This window comes from Sus scrofa, chromosome X, assembly GCF_054392235.1.
Source record: "Sus scrofa isolate SSC_HxYL_T2T_F1_AM1 chromosome X, Sscrofa_HxYL_maternal_Yorkshire_Landrace_v2.0, whole genome shotgun sequence".
Classification (NCBI taxonomy): domain Eukaryota; kingdom Metazoa; phylum Chordata; class Mammalia; order Artiodactyla; family Suidae; genus Sus; species Sus scrofa.
Window position 1 is genome coordinate 127,380,658 of NC_139401.1, and position 13,528 is coordinate 127,394,185.

At 36.3% G+C, this 13,528-nt stretch overlaps 1 long non-coding RNA gene across 5 annotated transcripts in view; it reads left to right on the forward strand.

The window, feature by feature from the left end:
* LOC110257663 (uncharacterized) overlaps positions 1 to 13,528 on the forward strand; it is a 416,327-nt gene that overhangs the window by 5,725 nt on the left and 397,074 nt on the right. For all 5 annotated transcript variants that reach the window (XR_014835178.1, XR_014835179.1, XR_014835176.1 and 2 more), the window contains exon 2: positions 8,740 to 8,895. This is a non-coding gene — a long non-coding RNA (uncharacterized LOC110257663). The remainder of the gene's footprint in view (positions 1 to 8,739; positions 8,896 to 13,528) is intronic.

Consider the following 13,528-nt stretch of genomic DNA (forward strand, 5'->3'; position numbering starts at 1 on the left):
ACTTTATCAAAAATACAATGTATCCCTCTCTGAGGCTCAAAGGGTGAGTCAGAGGAAAGCAGAACATCTGTGTAAGCCAATGCTCTGTATCTGTGATTGACTACCTTCTTTTCCGTTCAAAATTGGAGCTTCTATTTCCCCTGAGCTGACTCAAATTGAGTAATATCTACTCAAAGTCTACATGAGCAAACTGTCTCCAGTCACATGCCAAGGGAGAATGGTATAGGAAAACTTGTCATCTCAGAGAATTCCTATTTTATCTGTTATGTGCATAGGGTTGTTGTGAATCTTAGTTTCAGGGTTGAAAGGGATCTTAAACTTCTTATGGTTTAACCCTTCTCAGTCAAAGCCGAAATCTTCATCAGATGAACTCTCATTGCTTGAATACACCCAATAACAAGGAGCTCACTGAGGGTCGACACTTCAGTGAATCACCTCGAAAATTAATTACGGAATTTTCGAAATCTTTACTGTTTAAAGTAAAAGAAACATAAAGTTAGACCTGTCGGGGTTTTAAAGAATGTGAAATTTGGAAACAGATGGACTTGGGGTAAAATTATCACTTCACCATTTACTAGTTCTATGATTTAGGGAAGTTAGGTTTTCTGAGAATTCATTGCCTTTTCTATAAAATGGGTATGACAAGCTAAATCTCCCTGAGTTTTTTCAGGATTAACTAAGATAATGTTACAAAACATCTAGAATAGTGACACAGAAAAGTATTGTTTCCTTCTATTCGTTAAGTAGAATAAACTACATATGCAAAAAGCAAAGAATGCAAAATGTAATATTCATTTCCTACCTGAGTCTATCTATGGATGATAAGTAGAAGAGAATGATGAGATTATTTGTTTGTTTTGCTTATTTTTAATTATTTCAAAAGCTAGAAACCATAATTTAAAAATAGATCCCTGGGTTCTTAGAGTCTCTGGTATCCTTTACTTTTCTAATTTCATCTGTTATTAGTTTTTAAACATAATTTCAACAACAACCTCTGTAGAACTGAGTGTTATAGACACTATCATTCTTTGGTAAGGGTCTTGCTTGCTAGTCTAGAATCTCATCTTCTGCTCTCTAGACCCACAAGAAGTAGGAAATATCATTATTTCAACAGAATTTCTCATTATGGCCCTGGAGAGAATATTAAAAATATTTTTTCCTAAAGCTTGTCACTGAATATCTGTTTGGGAAAACAAGGAGAAAGGGAGAAAGAAGGGAGGGAAAAGGAACCAAATTTTATATAGTTCCTATTTGTACTATGTTATTTGTAGCATTGTTTGTAGCATGTGTGCAAAAAATAAAAGTTCAAGTGACTTGGGGGCATTAATTTTATCATTTTATCTATAGAAAGCATGTATTTTTAGAAAAGCAATGACTTGAAGAACTTGCATACTTCTCTCCATAAGATTATTTTGTCATAAGAGTGGCATATGTTGTTTTTAGAGAAGAGAAAGTCAGATCTGACAAGCTAGGATGCAATTATATCTAAGATCACATTAGTGTGAGAAATTATGTAATTAATTCAATCTCAATCACCCAATAACTATTCAGAGTGTCTGTAGACATACAGCTAAGCTGCCATTCATTGACTTTTCTTCAAATATTCATTGCTAGAAATAAACACTAACTTATCTGGATTTTATCTCTATTTCACTATAGTAAAAATATTCTAATGTAAAAGATGTTTAAGCTATGACCTCTAACCAATGTATTTTTCCCAGAGTAGAAGTTGTGGGGCATTTTACTTCTACTTATAGTTGTAGCAATTCTATAAAATTTATTATCTTTATGGATGAAATAATATCCAGAAAACCAAAACTATAGGATCTAAGCATTCAGGGCAAAGTGAAAAAATTACAAATGGACCGTATAATGATGACTCCTCTCCTTTCTCTGCCTGTGTTTCGAAAGAACCTGAGTTTCCTGAGCCTTAAAGGGAGAAGCGCTTCATTGATAGCCACTCTGATTTTTCTCCTTGAGAATCTGTCCTATGAGACAAATGGCAGAGCAGCCCTGTGTGGGGACCATGATCCTGGGAGCCTGATCTTCCATTCCTGCTCCCCCATGTTCACTTAAAGAGGCCTTCTAGTCAAAGTAGAGAAAATGCCATTTTCCAGTTTAAAATTTGATGAACGGTTGGCCTTGTGTTAGTCAGCTGGCCAGTTATGTCTTGCAAACCCAAAGACCTATAAGACAGGTTGCATGTCTCTGTGCATGTTAGCACTAACATTTAAACTTGAAATTAAATATATTGACATGAGCTTCTATATTGTTAATAAGTGTTTATAAAAAGTTGTAGAGGTTCCCTTGTGGTCTAGTGGGTAGGACTTGGTGCTTTCACTGCTGCAGCTCAGATTCGATCCCTGGTCTGAAAACTGGGATCCCACATCAAGCCAATGCATATGCAAGAAAAAAAAAAGAGTTGTAGATTATAAAAGAGAAATTTTTAGAGGAGGGGAATGCCTTGCGATAACAGAAGTTGAATTTGGTGAACACTGGAAACTCTATATAAGAACTAGAGATTAATTGGATGTTCAAAGGTAAATATTTTGGGGTCTCTTTTCCAGCTCATTATTAAATGTTATGTAAATTATATCCATTCATTAGAGATTCTGCCTTTATCATTTTTTAAGTCTAGTGGGAAGAGCAGCTTAGCCTAAAGGGGAAGAATGGTTAAGTAGAAACAAATGACATTTTAGCCAGGCATAGGATATGTCAATTACACATAATTCAAGTAGGTTCTTTCCTCATCCAAATCATCACCCACTTCAAGTAATTTACTTTTCTTAACCAAACATTTTCCCTTCTTCCCCACTGGCTGTAAATTCTGTATTAAACATACTCGCACTCAGAGCTTTTCTGGAAGAAAGGCATGTTTAATCTCAGGATTCCTAGAGAGCCAGATTGCATCTTAGACCACATAGACATAAGCACTCCAAAATTAAAACAAACCTGTACCACCCCCTCTTCCCAGCCTTGTCCCAACTGTTGATGTGTAGCTTTATATTGAAGGAATCAAAATGTATATCGAAAACAAATTAGCATGTTTCTCTCTAGCTGTTATAGATAGAGAAAACAACCTTTCCTTTCAGACTATGAGAATTCTATGGATTCAAGAAAATAATGAAGTTTAGTTAAGATAGCTTAACTGCAAATAATCTGCTCAACCGTAAAATTCAGTTTATTTTGTCCTTGTTGAATACCTACGACACATGAAGCTTTGAATGGCAAGGTGAAAGGCACTGCCTCTGTCCTCCAAGTTCTCTTAGGTTAGTAATAAAGCAGATGAGACTATGATATTCTAAAACATATTGAATGTAAATGCCCTTGAACCACTGAATGCACATTTTTAAACTTTACCAAATTTCTCACTTTTATTAAACATTATGAAATCCTATAGTTGAAGGCAATAATGGTAGGCTTCCATGGCACATATTCAAAGAAATTAAGAAAATCAGAACATTGCCTTCCATCAAATGGCAAGGTCAACAACTTGTATGTCCTTCTGGAGATGACACAGTCCAAAACTTTGGTATTCCTCCAGAATACGGAGTCAAAAATTGCCATGTGCCAGGCATATTTGGAAAGGACATTAACAGGAAATGTTCCCTAAAATAAGAAATTTAATCATTTGGAAGGGCCAGAAATTGAGGTAACCAATATAACCAAAAGAATCCAAATGAAAGAGAATACCAAAACAGTAAGAATCTTCTCAAATTTGATGTCCAAATCATGAACGCTTCAAGAAGGGTGGCATAAAAAGCAAGGCAAGCTTATGTTGTCTTCAGGAGTGTGAAAGTTACATAGGTGCCGTAGGGACTTGACTTCTCAAGGGAACTGAGAGAGAAGTATAACTAACTTTTCTACTTATGAGTATCTAGTGATCAAGAAGTCACAACCTCAAACCTCAACTTATTCTCAGGATGTCTATAGTAGCCCAAATAGAAGCAGGTCTGGTTTTCCATTATGACTTTTCCTTTTTTACTGATATACACAAATGTGACGCTATATTTAAATGGGTCACTTGAAAAATATTTTCAGAAAGAGAGGAGTCTTACTGAAAATACCAAGACTGAAAAGTGTGTTCTTTTATAATTTTGGACTGTTTACTAGGTCAAAATAGACTGTAGATTTACTTCCTAGAGCCCTTTAGCCTTGGGATTCCTACTTGACAGTGCCGCCTTCTAATCGTTGTTTATGGATGTCAAGAGACTTGACGCTTTGTTTTTTGTTTTTTTTTTTTTTTTGGTTTGCTTGAATTCTTTTTTCTAACATGGTATTTAATTTGTGCTTTTGCTTAGTCCATCTGCAATAAATAAATCTTAAGGGAATATTGCATTTGAATGTGAGCAGAGATTCCATGAGAACTTGGGTAGTCAGAGCTTGCCTCAGTGGCATTGATTTACTGCATAAACAAAACCCACCCCACCCGCACTTGCTCCCTCTCCCCAAAAGGAAGAAAGAGAAACCCAGGAGGGCAGCCATCCCAAAACATTTGGTCTTCCGAGTCTTACACTGAAATCCTCCTTGGCTATTCAGTTTATGCATGAGGTTTAATTTTTTTCTTTACTAAATTATTTGGGAAGAAAAAAAACACATTTTCCCTGCTGTTGCTGCTGTATTATTATTTGACTGGTTTTCAGTTTATTAGTCATTCATCTGGATTGGTGCCTGTGTATTTTCTCAAAGGTTTAATATGGAAAATTATTTCTTTTAGCCATATTGCATCTTAGCTCAAAATGTTATCTTTTTCCATATCTAAGAAGATTCACAGATATTTTCAAATTAATGCTCACAAAACTCTTGTAGATTACTAAAAGACATCATAATAACATCATTTATAATATAAGAAACCGACTAGAACTAACATGATTAAGGTTATATTAATTCATAAGTTAGGAGCAAGGAAAGAACAATACTAATTTTTTTTTGGCCTCCCACATGGCCTGTAGAAGTTCCCCAGCCAGGGATCAAACCTGCACCACAGCAATGATCCAAGCCACTGCAGTGACAACACTGGATCCTTAACCTGTGAGCCACCAGACAATCCAAAAATAAACAATTTTTAAAATCCTAGATCTCCTGGTTCTCCACCCGAGATTCTAAAATGATTCTATAAGGCAGGTAACTGTAATATAGTCATCATAGATTCACAGAAAAATGGGTTTGGGAAATGCTGAAAGAAACTGGAGCTAGAACCAAACTGCTACTGCCAGGGTAAATGTCACTTGTTGGGGGCGCCACCTAGGATGTTATTGAGTAATAAAGAAGGACCATGTCCCTTCTCTCTCCTCGATAATTACAGACTTTGTCTAGCTCCCCGTTGGCAAAACTTTATAGGCAGCCAGCTAGCAAAGGAGAAATGTGGTTAGCCGAGTCCCAGAGCCAGCATCAGACAGAGAGTGTATAGAAGCATGTGTTTGAACCTGATAGCCCAGTCTTCCGGTTACTTAGTATCCATATCCATCCTTCTACACATCTTTAACCTTTTTTTTTGTTTGTTTGTTTGACCGTGACTGTGGCATCTGGGAGTTCCTGGGCCGGGGATCAAACACGCACCACAGCAGTGACCAAACTGCTGTGGCGACAATGCTGGATCCTTACCCTGCTGTGCCACAAGAGAACGCCGTAAAGACTTCCTTGTAAAGTTAAATGCCAGCAAAAATCCTTACGTAAAATAACAAGGACCAAAGAAGAGAGAAACTCTATGTGTGAAATTGTATTTATATATCTTAATTATTATGTAATATACACTTTATATTTAATTTATATATATTTATATACAATACATTATATATATATATATATATATACATATAATGTAATTGCATGGTAATTAGCACTCTGATTAAGTACCCAAACACACAGATGTGGATGATAGTAGAAAATGTTAAAAAATCATTTGTAAAAATTTTTAATAAGAAAGGGTTTATTTCTATTACCTCACAGCAAATGAGGGGTTTTAAACTGCTGTGCTGGTTGGATCACAGAAGGGCAAATGTATATACCTCTGAGTAGAGACACTAACAATTTCTACCAGAGAAAAATATTGAATACAAACACACACATATACAAAATATGTATATAATATGTATTGCATGGTAACTATTGCATGGCAACAAAATACATATATAATATGTATTGCATGGTAACTCTCCAAAAAAGGAGAAAATAGGCATAGCTGCTCCCTTTCCTGAAGGTGTAAATAATACTATAACTATCTTCTTCCTCTACCCCTTCCAAATTTTCTTTGTCTCAAATCAAAACCCAGCGAGGCTTTGTTCTTACCCTGATACAGTGACCCAAACTGCAAACCTTCATCCCAGAAGGCTTTTAATTCTTAGTTCTGTCTCCACCCCCCTTTTACCATCAATTTCCATTAAGTTTTTCTATGGGTTATGAAAGTATTAAGAAGCAGCATGAAAGTACAAAGAAGACAGTTCCAAATCCAGTCCTTTCTAATTGTATGGCAGCAACCCCAACGATCCTTGACCATCAGGATTCATCTTCTGAGATGAAAAAACTATAGGTGGCAGGTGGCCTTCATTGGCATATTGTTCAGTAATATCATGGTTTATTAAATTCCAACTATTATTGATGCCAACCTTCCAGATCTCTTGGCCACAGAGGCAGCATGGGCTATATACTGAAGAATGGCGAAATGCAAAAGACTAGTAGGTTAGTAGTACACCTTGTCCTGGGCAGCCTGGTGGAAAATGTGGATAACTCAACAGATTGATTGTGGTTAGACTTTTTACATTAAAATTCAAAATGATTGTAGTGGTTTCCAAAATTGATTTCACCTTTCATTTGTGATAGTAAGAAAACAAGGCTGTTGATTATGAGCCAACAGGTACATTTGACAATTCAATAATGGATCAGTTTCGGGGAACTACACTGGCAAGTTAAATACAAGTTAAATACATACAATAAATAAATATAGTACAACAAATATAATGCAATAAATACTTAAAATAAATACAAGTTAAATAACTTTGGCCCAGTCAATCTCTCCAAACTTTAAACGTTCTTCTTTTTCATTTACATGGACTTCACACATTGCCTTGTGTCTCCTCTCACCTTTTTTTTTTTTGTCTTTTTTTAGGGCTGCACCTGCAGCATATGGAAGTTCCCAGGCTAGGGATTAAATTCGAGGTGCAGATGTAGACCTATGCCACAGCTATGGTGACACTGGATCCAAGCCACACCTGCAACCTAGCATGCAACTTTCTGCAATGCTGGATCCTTAACCCACTGATCAAGGCCAGGGATTGAACCTGCATTCTCCTGGACACTGTGTTGGGTTCTTAACCTGCTGAGCCACAACAGGAACTCTCTGGTTATAACTTTGAATTTGTAGAAATTTCTTTCTCTTCTTAGATTATTTTCACAGTCTCTGAGTATGTCCCTCTCTGCAACCTGAAGTTTACCTTTCTGATCTTGCTTTAGTCAGGTGCCTTCCTGCATGCCTTCGTTTCTTATATTTCTCTTGGGAAGTCTCCAAATCCAGGAAGTCTTACCTCTCTTCCCTGTTTCTGGTCTGTACCTTGAGTGAATGATTTCTCTAAAAGCCATTAACTAACCATATTTTAAGACTGATTCTGTATTAAAGTAAGTTGTGATTTTTTTTTCACCTATTCTTCTGGGTTAATGAACCTGCATCCATGAGCCTGATCTCTCTTTGCATCTCCTTCATTAATAGTTATCGAACTTGCTTTGTGTTAGGTACTACTTTAGGTGGCTTTAATGTATAATTCCACATGATCTTCACAACAAGCCTATGAAGAAGGCAACATTGTCTCCATTTTATAGAAGAAGGAACTGAGGTCCAGAGAGGGTAAGGTGTTCAAGGCCACATGATATCTGTGTGATCCCAGGGGGTGGTGTATTTTTTTTCCAAAGTCTTACTTCTAGCATCTCATAAGATGGCCCATATCTTTAATATATGTGTTCCCTGTAAGATTTAACCAAGGATCAGAGTACTGTGAGTCAATAGTACATGTGATGGCCATGAATGTAAATAAGCTTCATTAATGAAAATGCAGTGTTTGTGAGAAAGAAGGTGATAATTTTGTTCTGCTCTGCAATGGGCATGCCATATCTGGAATACTGCATTCCATTCTTCATCCATACTTCATGAAGAATATGAAAACTAGAAAGTGTCTAGGAGGAAACCTTTAGGTTTGGAAACTATGTCAGCTGAGAAACTACTGAAGAGATTGATGGGGTTTCACCTATAGAGTTGGAAGTCTAGCTGTCTTGAGTCACTTACAGATATAGAAAAGAAATTAAACTCCTCTACATTTACAGAGGGTAGAACTATGCAAATTAAATATATGTCAGAGGAATATTTGAACTCACATTAAGGTAGAATCTTACAATTACAATTGTCCAAAAGTGGAATGGGCTACTGTAACAGAGTGGTAGTTTGACTGTTTCTTGCAGGATTGGATTGGTTGAGAAGTCATTTTGGCGGGGGAGGGGATGATGAAGAAGAGATCCAGTATTGTATTAGTTACATCCAATGAAATACATTGATATATGAGAACTGTCTCTCATATAGGCATGAAACATATGGTTCACTTCATGTCCACTATTTCCGAAAAGCAGATTCCACACCCTACCACTTTTCATCTTTACTCATTACCTGAACCTTTCCTTACTCTTTGGCCAAACTTGACCACTTCCTCTGATTTTCTTTTCTTCCTTTTTTTTTTTTTTTTTTTGGTTCATCTCTAGGTGTCTGGTTCTGTTGCTCTCCTTGCCTGGAAGAATTTCCTAGCCTCATTCATGCCTATGAAAGTCCTGGGAAGATACTTCAAGTTGGATTCCAAAAGCCATTCCTTCAACGAACTCTTTAATTGAACTTAACCAGTTGTGCTTCCTCAAAAGAGTGTAAGTACCACATTATCATTTAAAGTAAAGCATACCAAACATCCTTCCCCATCAAACTGTAGACTTCTCATAGGACTATTGTCTTAATCCATTTTTGTATTTACCTCCTCCTACTCCCAGCTAGTAACGCATAGGTTATATAGTCCTGTACCAGGGCAAAATCTATGTGCCTAATATAGTCAGTTGAATGGAATGGAATTATAGGAAGTTGGGTGAAAATATTAAAGTTAAGACAATAGATGGATCTGACTCAGTGGTCCTTAGACTCTGAGCCTCATTTTGGGTGAGTAAGAGATAGATATTTGGGAACTTTTCTTTAGAAAAGCCATCTCAGGAGTTCCCATCGTGGCTCAGTGGTTAACAAATCCGACTAGGAACCGTGAGGTTGCGGGTTCCATCCCTGGCCTTGCACAGTGGGTTAAGGATCTGGGTGTTGCCCTGAGCTGTGGTGTAGGTCGCAGACGTGGCTCAGATCCCCTGTTGCTGTGGCTCTGGTATAGGCCAGCGGCTACAGCTCCGATTAGACCCCTAGCCTGGGAACCTCCATATGCCACGGGAGTGGCCCTAGAAAAGGCAAAAAAAAAAAAAAAAAAAAAAAAAAGCCATCTCAAAAATATATACATAAAGTCTTGGTGGTGATAGAACTGGAAAATAAAGAGAAACAAGGAGGAGTAGGGAAGGGCTTCTTTCTTTTCCCTTGGATTTATTTGCCAGTGACCTGTAAGGAGTTTTTTTGTTCCTTGTTCCCTTTGCCAGTTGGTGAATAATCATGCCCCATACTAAGGGAAGGTACCTCATAAAGCGGGCTAAACTATTGTTTCCTTGATAACATCTCCTATTTACTCAGCAAATTATGGTGGTAACAGCATCAGAATTTTAAATGATTTATCATGCCCCTCAAAATAAACCCCATTGTAATTCCCTGTGAATTACTGTAGAAGGTTTCTGGTGGTAAATTCAAAGTACTTTAATCATCTTTTCCTTAAATAATTTTAAACCACCCAAGATTATACAATTTTGCATGCAATTAAAAGTGTCATAGATAGTGGTTGAAGAATCTTTACATTGCAGCTTTTAAAATTTTTTTTTGGCTTACAGGTTTTTTTTGTTTGTTTGTTTATTCCCAGTGCTTTTGTTGTAATATCTATTTCAAGCTGATGATAGTCAAGGCAAAACCAGTTGAGAAGATTGCCAAATGTTATAGGGAGGACAGTTAAGGCCATGACTTATTACTGTGTATTCATTTCTATTTACCTTTTTGTTTAGGCATTTTATTTTATTTATTTATTTTTGTCTGCACAGGTGGCATGCAGAAGTTCCTGGGCCAGGGATCAAACCCATACCATAGCTGTAACCAGAGCCACCACAGGGACAATGCTGGATCTTTAACTTGCTGAACTATGAGGGAACTCCTAATTAGGCATTTTAAAGTTACTACCTAATTCAGCAAAGGTTTTGGGGGCAATAATCAGTTCTATCATGAAGCACAAAATAATGTCTTTGGGTATTTGCAACAGATTCCATTTCATTTTTACTCTCTATTTCTACTTTCCCCTTATCAAGGCTTTTATACATTAAATGTTTTTGGTTAACCTAGTCCATTAAATACCCCTGACATTCGACAGTTTCTGCAGTTTTCCCAGGTTACTTAGAGAAGAGCCAACCTTTTATGCTTCCAGCCCCTTTTCGTCATAGAACTTCCTTTCATGTTTCACGATCTAATAGTGTACTTTCTAAAATACTGTTAGATGGTGTTTTCTTTGTGTTTTTTTTTTTTTGCTCTGTTCATGCTCTTGGTTTGATTCCATTTTTGTATTTTAGTTTTTTATTGTCTGAGAGAGGTTGCTAGGTTTCAAGAAACAATATGTGTGATTCACTTTGTATCAGGCCATCCGAAATTAGGCTGCCAATAATTTTTAGTGAGGAGTCCATCCTTTTAAAAGGCAAACAGTAACTATGCTACTTTCAATTTAATATCTATTGGTGGATAGAGGAGAATTGCTTCATTGTACTATAGCGAATATGACTGAATTAGTATTTATCCTGTCATGACTTGTTACAGTGTGTGTTTAAGAAAGAAAGAAAGAAAGAAAAAGAAAAGAAAAGGAAATAAAAATGTCTCCATAGACTTCTTGCATTATTTGTTCTGTGGCTGACTTACTATTAGGAAGCTGGCTCTCTGGCAGTATAGATGTCACATCATACTATAATGTATTTAAAAACCTGCCATATAGTGTTTTTGTTTTTTGTTTTTTTTTTTGCAGTAAAAACCAGCTTCTGGACTAAAGAGATATGTCATTAGGTAGAAGAGCATGTTATCTTCAAATAACTACGTTCAGATGTTAGGTAAAACTGTGTTCAAATTGTATCCTGATATGTATACTAATGTCATGGTCATTCATGCTAGCAGTGCCTGTAAGGGTGCACAGGTACTTTCAATGAATATTATCAAACAGTTGTGCACTTAGAAAAGAATGCACCATATAACTTTTAAGTATACATAGATGGTTAAAATAAACCTAACACCTCAATCTGGTGTGTTGTGATAATCCATGTCAACAAGAAAAACAAAGTTTATAAAAAGTTCCTTTTCACGTGTTCTGTTTGAAATCTGCTGGCACCTTCAATTTTGACTAACTATTTAAGTACAGCTTCCTCCATCACAGCTGGTTGCCTGTGAATGAGAAATATTTAAATACACTGCTAAATTTTCTAAATGGAATTTTTAGAAATTCCCCATTATGCATCTGCATGTGCAGTTTCAGCTAAATCGTAATACCACATAGTAATATATTTCTTACTTTGCTAATTATTTTATTAGCTAATTAGTATTAAAACAGATTGCCAGAATACCTAATATGATTTCTTAACTGCTGCTTAGTGTTAAAGAGTAAAACTGTTGCCACTGGTAATTCACAGAGAGATTTTAAAATGTTCTTGTCATAGCAATAATAATCATACATGAGTTGAAGTTAGATTCCTACATGCTGACAGCATGGCAGTGGTGTGGGCCTCACAGTCTTTATGAGCACAAATGACTATAATATTTAACTTCCCTAACAAGGTCTCTGTGATGGTGTTGATGAGCCTAAGACAGATAAGAAATTCTCAAGTAAGATCAGAGGTCAGATAGTATAAATTCCAGAGGCTGTGGTTTTTTTTTATTTTGCTTTTTTGTTTTGTTATTTTTATCTTTGTTTACCTCCTATTGTACTTAGCACAGTTATTTGCACATAACAGGTAGTCAACTTAGGTTTGCTGAGTGAACAAATGGATCTATGAGTCCAAGATCTGTCCAGAGTCAGGGCAGGGTATGTAAACAGTAAGTGCTGACCTTATTCCTTATCCCCTTATGAAACATAAGCTTTTGGATGGATTCTGTACATTTTGTCATAAGCCAGAAACCCAGTCAGCTATGTACAAGCATGGATCCTGTCCTTTAAAAGCTATTTTTAGCTAGAATGACAAAATGTATAGAATGTTTAAAAAATGTAGAGTTGTTTAACAGACCCATATGTGTATCTTCATGTTGTAAGCTTTATATATGCATATATTCATAATAAAGTATTCATGTTGGGAATCATTTGCATATAGCTTCAAAAATCAAATATTCAAAACGTTCAATACCAGCTTCATTTTTGACCTCCCCATGTGGAGTTCCTAAGTCACCTCTGAGCTATATGAGTGTAACAGCATCTTTTTCCCTCAAAGCAGTGTCATGTAACCCTTGGTATAGTGGACAAGGAACTAATTTTGGAGTTAATATGACCTGGGTTTTAATCTTGGCCCTTCTTGTCTGGCCTTGGGCACATAACTACACATGACTTAACATCTTTGGAGTTCAACAGCTTCATATATGAAATAGGATAATAATACCATCTATACCACAGGATTATGGTGACAATTAAGTGAAGTCATGTATGGAAGTACCTACCACATTATAGCTTTTTGAGGTATGCTAATTTCCTTACACCTGCTTACCACAAAGTGTCTATATGTGCAGCTGGGAGAGGCTCCTATACAAGCCCATGAATCTTTATCTCAGTAGCATTTTTGCTTGTTTTCCAAAATCACTTTAAAATCTATTTACATTTTTAAATACCTGATGCAGTTCCACTGCTAAAGAATCTCTTTATTGTTCTTTTAAATTAAATTAAAGTTGGGAGTTCTCCTGTGGAACAGCAGGTTGAGAGTCTGGTTGCTGCTGTGGCATGGGTTTGATCCTGGCCCAGGAACTACACATATTGCAGGCAAGGCCAAATAAATAAATAAAATTTTAAAAATAAAAATTGTGTATATTCAAAGCGTGCAACAGGATGATCATATATATATATATATATATATGATATATATGATATATGTATATGTAGTGAAATGGTTACTATAGCTAAGCTAATTAACCTATCATGTCCTCACAGAGTCATCATTATTTTGTATGAGTGTGTGTGATTAGAGTACCTGAAATCTACTCTCTTAACAAATGTCCAGTGTACAACACGTGTCATTAACTATAGTCATCATGCTGTACATCGAAACTCTAGACTTCCTCATCCTACATAATAACTGTACCCTTTGACCAACATCTCCCTATTTTCCCTACCTCCCCTCCACTCCAGTAACCACTATTCTACTG